The sequence below is a fragment of the Watersipora subatra genome, chromosome 4, assembly GCF_963576615.1.
Source record: "Watersipora subatra chromosome 4, tzWatSuba1.1, whole genome shotgun sequence".
Lineage (NCBI taxonomy): Eukaryota > Metazoa > Bryozoa > Gymnolaemata > Cheilostomatida > Watersiporidae > Watersipora > Watersipora subatra.
Window position 1 is genome coordinate 26291459 of NC_088711.1, and position 10555 is coordinate 26302013.

The 10555-nt window shown below is 33.5% G+C and overlaps 1 long non-coding RNA gene across 1 annotated transcript; it reads left to right on the top strand.

Moving 5' to 3' along the window:
- Positions 1-1223: 1223 nt before the first annotated feature.
- On the top strand, positions 1224-4623 carry LOC137392843 (uncharacterized). The gene is made up of 3 exons (XR_010978253.1): positions 1224-1350; positions 3250-3305; positions 4531-4623. It is a non-coding gene; the product is annotated as an uncharacterized lncRNA (long non-coding RNA).
- Positions 4624-10555: the final 5932 nt, after the last annotated feature.

A 10555-nucleotide genomic window follows, 5' to 3' on the forward strand; every position in this document is an offset into this window, starting at 1 on the left:
CACCATGTTTTTAACAGTGTTAGTAGTAAATATCAGCTGACTTAATTAAGTGGTTAAAGTAAATGTTTGTTTACAGCCTTCAGATGTTTCAGTGTGAACTCACTTTGAGTGTGAAAAGTTGCTGTCGGCAAATGCTTTGCAATTTTGCAAAGCATTGAGTAAAATGTATTTTCATTTAATCAATCCTTTGTTAGATTTTAGCTGCTTGTTTCTCATCCCCTTTCCTACTCGTTGTCTGTTTTCGATCTGCTTTAAAAAATTTTCTTCGTATGTGAAGTATTGTTAGCATTATTAACCATGCAGAAGAGATCATTTCAAGTTTTACCGATAATACAGAGGATGTCACCGTAAGTCTTATTATTGACTGAAAGGCTATAAATTTAGGTACAAGAAGTAAAACTAGAAACAATATTGTAAAATCTATAACACTATAGAAGATGTCATTGTAACCTCTACGGGCAACATTAGCAATACAGTTGACGTTTTGTATCAAATAAGGCAGATATTTATTGGGTAAAAATGCTCTCTCATATACATATATATACCGTATATAGCTCATTTGTGTAATCATACTGTAAAAATTAAATTCTGCTGGCTGTCTACTAAACACGACACTCAAAATATACTGTATGATCATCTTTTTATGAATTCTCCAACAACTACATGTATGTTGAGTCTTATTCCTTCTTAGCAGACCTGCCCATAGTTGTTCAGTCCATAGTTGTTTTCATTATGTCTCTCAGGTTAATCAAAATACTGCACTACATTTGCAATAAATGTCACACACGCGCCAGATATTCATACTGTTTAAACAGGTTGTTCGCTATATTTTTTTACAAACCTGATTTTGCTGTTCACACACACTTATTCTCTCGATTAAGAAGTTGGAATCATAAACACATTAATTATTGTTAATAACTCTATGAGAAATAATTACACATTGTAATTATATATGACTATATCACTGTTCATATAACACTGATTTATTATGGTTATGATGTCTAGGAGTGCATCTCTCCAAGTCATAATTATAACACTGATTTATGTTTATAATTTATAACTATTATAATTAATAATATAGTTAAGTATAATGATAAAATAAAATAATTAATTATTAAAATAATAATTAATATTATAATTTATGACTATAACGATTATAGCACTGATTATAACACTTACCTTTGTATTATCAATACATAGCCTACTAAAGAGACAGATGATACTGAGGAAACAGATGATGATGATGACGACGACACAACAACCGAGGCAACTACAACAGCTCCCACGAAGAAGAGCTCCTACGATGATGACGACGATGATGCAACCACAGAGGCAACTACCTCCAGAGATGTGAGTAACTGTTACCATGTCTTCTAGAGGCTCGATCTAGTGAATAGTTATTTGTTTAAAGAATAGTAGTAACATCATGTTTCAGTAGTTAGATGGTGGAGTTTCCTGGCTGACTGGCTACTTTTGGCGATGAATTTGCTTTTAGTTCTGTCAACAGCTATGAGATTGTCTGTTGGACAAGTTTGTTTGCTCCTTCTTAGATTATCTCAACAATAATCTTTCACTTTTAGGACGCTGACTCTTGAACCTTGTTGTATTTTACGTCAGCTGTGTTAAAGGTTTTATATAATGCCTTTTCCTGAACCGTACATATGTTGTATGATTACTTGAGTGTCTAACAGGAAGCCAGGGTATTTAATGAAACAGGAGGCCTGAGGTGTTTACTAAAACATAAAGTCAAGGTGTTTGATAAAACAGGAAACCAGGGTGTTTAATAATACCTACCCACTACTTACATCTAATAAGTGCTATAATATTGTACTATCTAGTTGCTGTAAAACTAATAGTCCATAGTACTAAGAGGCATGTCAGGAACCTCCGTCTTCATATTATCAGAGTGTTTTGCACAGCTGAGTAACTCTATGGACATTGACATGACATTTATATAGCTGTTACTATTAATACTACTGCATTTCTAATGATTATAATGGAAGAATACTGATAACTCCAACCATTCAGTTCTCAAACAAACCAGAGAAAAAAAAGTCAAAAATCAGCTATAATCAAATATAACAGAGGAGCAATCATACATACATAATAGAAATATTCTCACGACCAAACATGAGCAAAGCGATTGGTTTGGGAGATTTATGATAAATGCACATGTGCACACAACTCCCGAAAGATTATCCGTTAATGGCCGTCACCAAACCCTTGTAACGAAATCCTATCAACAAATTTAACTATTTTTCAGTAAAGTCGTTCAAGTATAATAATGATACAAAACGCATATAAACCTATTTAAATATGTTACCAAGCCTTTGAAAGGTTACCGCAAATTCCTAAAACTTACCCACCTGATCGGATTATACGCAAATAGACAGATTTATTTGGCCGAAATTCGTTATTAAAACTTGCTAAGCTTCACTTTTATCAAAGTTAAGACCGGAAATTAAAACACCGAGCGACAGAGAATAGAACGATTAAGTCGTGCGCATTTCACGAAAAAAATAACGTGCACGTTTCACCAGTCTATAGCATTGTCGAATTGCCGAAGGTTTCTGTAATTAACTTAGAAGTACTGAAATCGTTTCATTTTTGCCGATTTGAAAGTAACTGACATTTTAAACAATTTGGAGTACTTTGGTATTCTAACTGATGTCCAATGCAGTGTAAGTAAAGAAAATGACGATGATATTTTTTCTAACGGTTCTTATGAGATTATTACAATAACTAATTATAAGTTTGGATGACTACAGAACAATGACTACGTAATACAGAATTTCTAAAAATCTATATAAATATCACAACTTCGTGATACTGTTAGCTATGACGTTTTGAAATGTAAACAAAATTGTGCATTGGTTTTATATTATTACTATGTTAATAATATTGGTTATTCTAATAATATCAGTGCATTTTACTTCTAATATTGACCAATATTGCATTTCTCTTATTGCAGGGAGAGATGTAAACATATAATCTTTTCCTTTCATTATTGCTATTTGTTGTATATAATAACACCCACACCCAGTACATTACAGCTACCATTGCAGTTATCCTATTGCACTGCAGTGCCATTTGACTGCTAATATTACATTTCTCAACCATCAGTACCCTTTCTTTTTTTTCCAATATCACTTTGGTCGTGGGATGTATGACAGTGGAATTTCTAGTTTATGTAGTACTAAGTATGACGCTGTCCCTTTTGTTTGTAATGAATGAGCGATGTTCTTCTAGGATGACGATGATGATGCCACAACAGCAGTGTCAGAGAAGCCTAAGGACAGCATACCGTGAGTGACATTCCAGTCAGCGTACAATTCTACAGTTAACAATTAATCCTTTCTATTTATTTGTTTCAATAAATTACTGGTCCTTTTACATATATACATCTGTCTATTTACACATCTGTTTGTCTAATATCTATAGCGATTATAATATTGAAACCATTTTCTTATACCTTTTTTATTGCTTTGGCACTGGACCTGTGTCAAAGATATTATTACCTATCATGATTGGTTGATGGTTTAAAACATGCGTTACGGTGATCTACTATGCTATATTTTATCATAGGAAAGTTTTATAGCAAAATGTCATCTAAGATGTTTAGATTTATTAAAGTTATTCCATTATATTATTGTATTTTAGTTTATATTATAATGTATTATATTAGGTTTTATTATTATACCATATTATACAATTATATCATATTGTACAACATCACATTAGATTATATTACCTGTATAGTAATTAATTTCATTACTCAAACTTTTATCATACAGATATAGTAATATCTCCTTATAAATATTGCATGATTACATAACTGTTCAATGGGAAGCCAGTGTGTATACTAGTCTCAAATTACATCTAAAAATTGCTACAATGTTATAGTATTTATATTATATTATATAGCAGTTATACATAGGCCTACTTTCAATTTATTGTTAAACAAGTTGTTCATAGTATTATGAAGTGGGACAGGAGTCTTTCTGTTTCTATGTTATCAGAACTCATTAAGTGACCACCTATTTTTATTGCTTCAAGCTCCTATCGAGGAACCCACTCTACTACATTCGTGATTTGTTCCATGACACAAAAGTATTATAATCAAAGCAAAGACACGGCTTAAAATCATGTAACGTGTAAAGCTCGCTTAGGAATTAATTAACAATGTATATATAAGCCGAGTAAATTGACAACATCATTTATTTAAAGCTTTCCGTATATAAAATTATAACATATATCATGTGCATCATACATTATTTGTCAAGCGTGGACACAAATGATATTTCCAGTTGTTAGTTTAGTGAGCCTGTTTTTTCTCTTTGCACATATTTAACGGCTTTGTAGCTGAGATATCAATCTCAATTTCACATATTACGAAGGTACCATGAATAAAACTAACTAAGTGCAATAGAGAGAGAATGTGTATAATGTGCTACGTACAGAACACCAACCTTTACATCTGTTGTGTGAGGAGAGTATTCGCTGTAAAAATCATTTTACTTGTTGACTCAGGGAGGAGTCTGAGGAAGACACAGAGACTGAGACAGAAACAGAAACTGGAGATGATGACGATGATGAAACTGAAAGTGAGGCTACTAAACCTGCGAAAGGTGGCCGAAAATAATACATCCGGTTATCAGCTGAACAAACTTATGCAATTCCATCATATATATATATATATATATATCTCATTTTATTATATTTGATAATATATTAATTATCTTTTTTATTGCTGTGTCTAGCTTCTTGAACCCGTTTGGTTGGCAGATATTCAATAAAATACAGTTAAAACATGATGATTGAGCTTTCTATTTTTACTTTTTATGTTAGCTTTTAGCTAAGGTTGTTCCTATTGCTATTGTATTAATTATTTAATGACAATGTAACTTTTTGACATTTGTCATTGCCTAAAAGCTTTCCAAAAAAATTGCTAATTTATCACTATTTTATGGATAAACCATATGCCATAACATTATGTTACTGTTCAGTTCACTCATTTAATACCCGGTATTGTTAGTCCCCATTGCTGAGCCTCTAATAAAGCTAATCGTATTCCAGCAAACCAACTTTTATTGTTCTTTCTCTTAGATTTGGGAGACCTGATGTTACAACAACAGGATGTTGTTGATGAACTTCAACAATATTTTCATACAAGTTTTATAACTAGTAAACACCATATGGTTATGACTAACAAACACCATATGATTATGACTAACAAACATCATATGATTATGACTAACAAACACCATATGATTATGACTAACAAATGCCATATGATTATGACTAACAAACACCATATGATTATGACTAACAAACACCATATGATTATGACTAACAAACACCATATGATTATGACTAACAAACACCATATGATTATGACTAACAAATACCATATGATTATGACTAACAGACATCATATGATTATGACTAACAAACACCATATGATTATGACTAACAAACACCATATGATTATGACTAACAAATACCATATGATTATGACTAACAAACATCATATGATTATGACTAACAAAAGCTAGTCAGTAGTAATACTAGTGAAACTGATTTCCTAATCAGCTTGTATCAGGTTAGTGATACAAGTTAGACACATGACATATAATCACTACTTGAGATTCATCACACCAAATAGTAATAATATTACTACCTACGGTAAGTTGCAGGAAGTAAGTGCAAGGCAACAATTTTTTAAACATATAGTTTTAGCAACTCTCTGTGTACAGACAACAGTCTTTCCAACTTTAGATATAATTCAACTCATTTACAGCAACTCATTTACAGCAAATCTTTACTCTGTGTTCTCCGGATAAACTTACTTGTATAAAACTGAGAAAGGCTTTTGAAACGAACTTGCTTAGGTTTGCATTGATAATAGTTTTAGAAAGCAAATAATTAATTTTAAAACTTCTGATGCAAAACCATAATATGTATTTTGGTCTCAAAACCTTTTCAACGACCACTTTTTGATTACTAACTTTTTTGCTCAGGTTTTAGCAATGTGTAAGCCTTTTACAAAGAACAATCTGGTGTAGTAGATTTGCGTGAAAGTTACAAAAAAAAATTTTCCGTCACTAAAGCGAAGGAACAACTCCTCATTCGATATTGGTGGCCCTAAAAAGGGCCAGGGCGTGTGAGCACAGGCTACAGCTGTACGTGCACTGGCGAGTCCAGCAACCCTAGAGGGTCGGTATCACTAAACATGGTGAAGGTTCTGGAAGTAACGCCTCGGGTCGAGCCACAACAGACTCCATAGATCGGCCTCTACAGTGTAGGCGCCTCGTCCCGTGTTGGTCACCATCTTGGCCTTTTAGACTCCCTGGAGTATGGCTTGCGATCTTGTGCCGGGTAAGGCTCGGGTCGCCATTTGTTGGGATGCAGAGCCCAGCTCTCCTTCCATTCTGTTTGGGTGCTAATGGACCTCAGGTGGATGGAGTCTTTATGAATGGCTAGCTTCTCACACTGATCAAAATAACAGTCACAAAGGATGCACCGGTGAACACTCGTACGTTCATGACGGCGGAGTGCACGCGGCTTGCAGGTAGTAAAGTTGCAATGCTTTCAATTGAGTGCCATGTTGGATAATGCATACCAGTGAGTCAACCTGAGCTTATATATGCAACCAGATAACTTAAATTATGACGTAAGCCAACTGCTACAGGAAATCAAGGCACTCACTAGAATAAATACAGACTAGAATGCACATGCTAAAAGGATTATAAGGCACCCGCTTCCTTGGACTCATAAGCAGAAAATTACCCAAAAATAGAGAAAGAATATTTGTTGATTGTGTGTTTTATTATTTACTCTTTTTCCGTATTAACTAAATTGAACTAAATTCCATATTAAAAATGTAGCCAAATTTTTGTATCATGTAGTTACATGTGCTTGTAAATAGCGTTTGTTCTTTTAAGAAATAACTGCCGTTCTGACCTACAAATTTCAACTACTCGTAACCACCAATCATATATTGAGTTTGCTTCTGCTTGCTTATATAAACAGTTATCTCTGCATTGGGAAGGCAGTCAGAACTTGATGAGTATGGTAAGACATACTACGATACCATAACAAATTTAATCAAGTATAACAGATTTTTGTTTGTAACTTAGACAGCTTGGCTCAAAGGGAGTATTAGTATATACACGGTCTGCTCTTGGCTATGATATAGTCTGTATTTTTGGTTCCTGCTAAGGTTGCATCGATATACATAGTCTGCTATCAGCTGTGATATATAGAGTCTGAGATGTCGTTTTTGCTTGGGTTGCGTTGGCATATCCACAGTCTGCTATCGGCTGTGAGATAGTGAGTTGATATTAACAGCTTTTACGCTGGCAGTATCGAAGTGTAGTTAATTGTTGGAGCTGCTTCGGCTGCCTGCTTGGCCTGGTTCGGGAGTTGCCCTGATTTTACTTCACTGACTTTTCAAGGGTCTATCAGATGTGTTTTTTTAGTTGATTTTTAATAAAAATCAATATTTATTATTCAAAAGGCAAAAACCGAACATTTATATTATTACCATATTTACAAAACAAATTTCAACAGTATTGATTTTTACTAATTACTTATTGATTTATCGGTTACGTATTGATTTTTGTTAAAAATCAATAAGTAACCGACTGCCACTGACCCACTGCGCGATGTTTAATAAAAATTAATACTGTTAAAATTTGTAAATATGGTAATAATAAGTGTTCGATCAACATAACTAATGAGTGACTTACACAAAAAAATTGGAAAGGTGGGGTGATCGTGTCTACATGTAATCATGTCAAGTCAATTTGATTAATCGCATTTGCCCCCGATGGATCATTAGAGCGATATCTCTATTTTAAACATGAGAAGATAACTCTTTGTTTATATTATATATTGAGCTTTTGAATTTAACAACAGGTTGGGGGTAAAAAGTGTTGGGAAGGGATTAAATGAGATAGTAGGGAAAATGTGACTTAATTGTTAAGGGTCCTCACAAAAAAAAATGTTTTTTTATGTTTGTGTTAGTGGTACCTTTGGTACTTTTGTGTCGTGTATAATAGTGTAAGTGGGCGTTAAGGTAAAAATCTGCAGGGATTGCAATTTCTTCAGTAATGATTTTATGTTTTAGGTTTTGGTCAGAAGTTATTTGACGCTCTGCAAGAGTTGCCTATGACCACTCAGACATGAGGTCAAAAACCATGTCGTTTTTGTCAAGGTTAACTGCCCACCTAAAAGCTTTCTAATTCACTGATTCAAAAGAGTTGATGTGCTTTGATAAAAATGGAGACCAGTCAGTTGAGGCATACTCAAGGACTGGTCGGCAGATGGTTCTAAAAGAAAGGTTTTTTGTTTTGGTTGAGCAACTTCTTAGAGACCTCATCAGCATGTATAGGGTAGATAACGACTTAGTTATGGTCTTTTCTATGTAGAGGTTAAAGTTGGTTTTGTTGTCAATGATAACTCGAAGATATTTGAAGTGTGTGACAAATGTTAGCTTTTGGCCTTTTATTAAGTATTTGTGAAAAAAGGGAGTTTCCTGAGACCTTACAAAAGAAGTTGTCTGACATTTAGTGGTGTTAAATTTTATGTGCCATTTATCAGCCCAGTCTATGAGAGAATCAAGGTCTGATTGCAGGTTCGCACAGTCATTAGTTGACTTAAATCTGTGAATATAGGAGAGCATCTTCTGCAAACAGTCTGAATTTAAAGGTCTTTATGTCTGTTGGCATATCATTTATAAAATCAAAAAGAAGGGGCCTAAAACAGATCTCTGGGGCACACCAGATGAGACTGGACATGGTTTGTTGGAGTGTGTTTCGTTGATAAAAATGGTCTGTGTACGGTCTTGTACGCTCCTACCGAGTAATGCAGCAGAGTTGTTTACCCTATAAAATGTAAGACAACTACACGTATAAACATTTGATAAAGTAATACTCTTATCGTAAATGCATCGTTTATTGACGTTAAGATAAGAATGTGTTTACGATATGTTAAAAGTTAGCAAACAGCTTCTAGTACCGACTCCGTTTATGTATTTTCTTGTGCCATTACTGTTCCAAATGAGAATTACGTGTTTATTTTATTCATATAGTTTAACTGTAAATTGTTTTCTCTCTAACCGCTAGTCAATATTTTTTATGTTTTGAAGTTTTTAAATAATTTAGGAATTGATGAATTACACCAGTTTATTAGCGTTTTTTCATGTTAAAAAAATAAAAACCGTATCAATTGTAAATCAGTTCCTGTTCAGCCAACTTTAAATAGGCCCTCATCAAGTTACAACTGTTAATAGATTTTGTCGCATGAACGGGTCTAACACTAAACGTATCATGAGATCACATTGATTAAGTGCACCATTTTTTTTAAAATACCCTAAACTTTTAACCATGCTCTTTTGTAACCTTAACTTATATTGACAGTTAACCAATTCGATATTAACCTTATTTTAGTTTTGTTATTGATTATTTTATAGTTTTTTGTTTATAATTCATTTTTTGTTTTAAATTGCTGCCAAAATTATATTCTGAAGAAAGCAAAACGAGCATGCTAAAATGTTGTATTAACAAGTGTATGTACATACCTGCCAACTCTCACGCATTGGGCGTGAGACTTACGCAATCACACCAAAGAAAAAATGAAAATGCGTGAGATTTTTGCCCCAATTTCCACAATTTCATATATACTATCATTGATACATCAATTGCCCCAAAACCAAATCTCACGCATTGCCCCACTCTTGTGTTGGAAGGTCTGTGTATGTACTTACATGAAGTTGTAGCAAAAAAGGGCTTGGTCTTTTCCTTTACTCACTTTTATAATAACTCCTTCACTACATCATCACTACGTCACTGACTTTTTGTAACTTCTGTAACTACTAGTATAGCCTGGGCTCCCCTAACCCAATTATACAACCAAAGACTTCCATTAGAACATCAAAATATCATATTATTACTTTCACTTTCAAACAGTACAAAGATAAAGCAATCATCGCATGAGCCAAATATGTTGAAAGCTGTACATTTTAATTTCCAATGACTTGAACGGTTATAAAAGCAGTAAAAAAGCGCACTAGTTATGCACGTTTGTTTTTGTGTTCTTTATGTCGATCATAACTTGTAAGCTTTTTTGTGAGAATATCATAATCAATACCATAATTAACTTGCTAGCAAATTATAGGTAAACAAGCATCTCATCAGGAAACGCTTAGCAGGCCAGTACTTTCTCAAAATTTGTCACTACCAGGCTTTTAAACTGCAGCTATCAAAACCATGCTACAATTGGCGAAATGGGATGTGTGAATTAATTTCTCTCAAAACTAAAATCTTGTTGATACCAGCTATTATAGATTTGTTGACAATAGTGTAATTATAGTTTAAAAATAACAGGATAAAAATTTTTACAACGTGACTTTTAAAGTTCATACATATCTAGAAAATAACACTCAGTATCATCCTTTTTCTTTTATAAATAATGCTCAGCATCGTTCTTTACTTTTATAAATAAAGCTCAATTTCGTCCTTTATCTTTTATGAATTCAGTAGAAACTTTGATG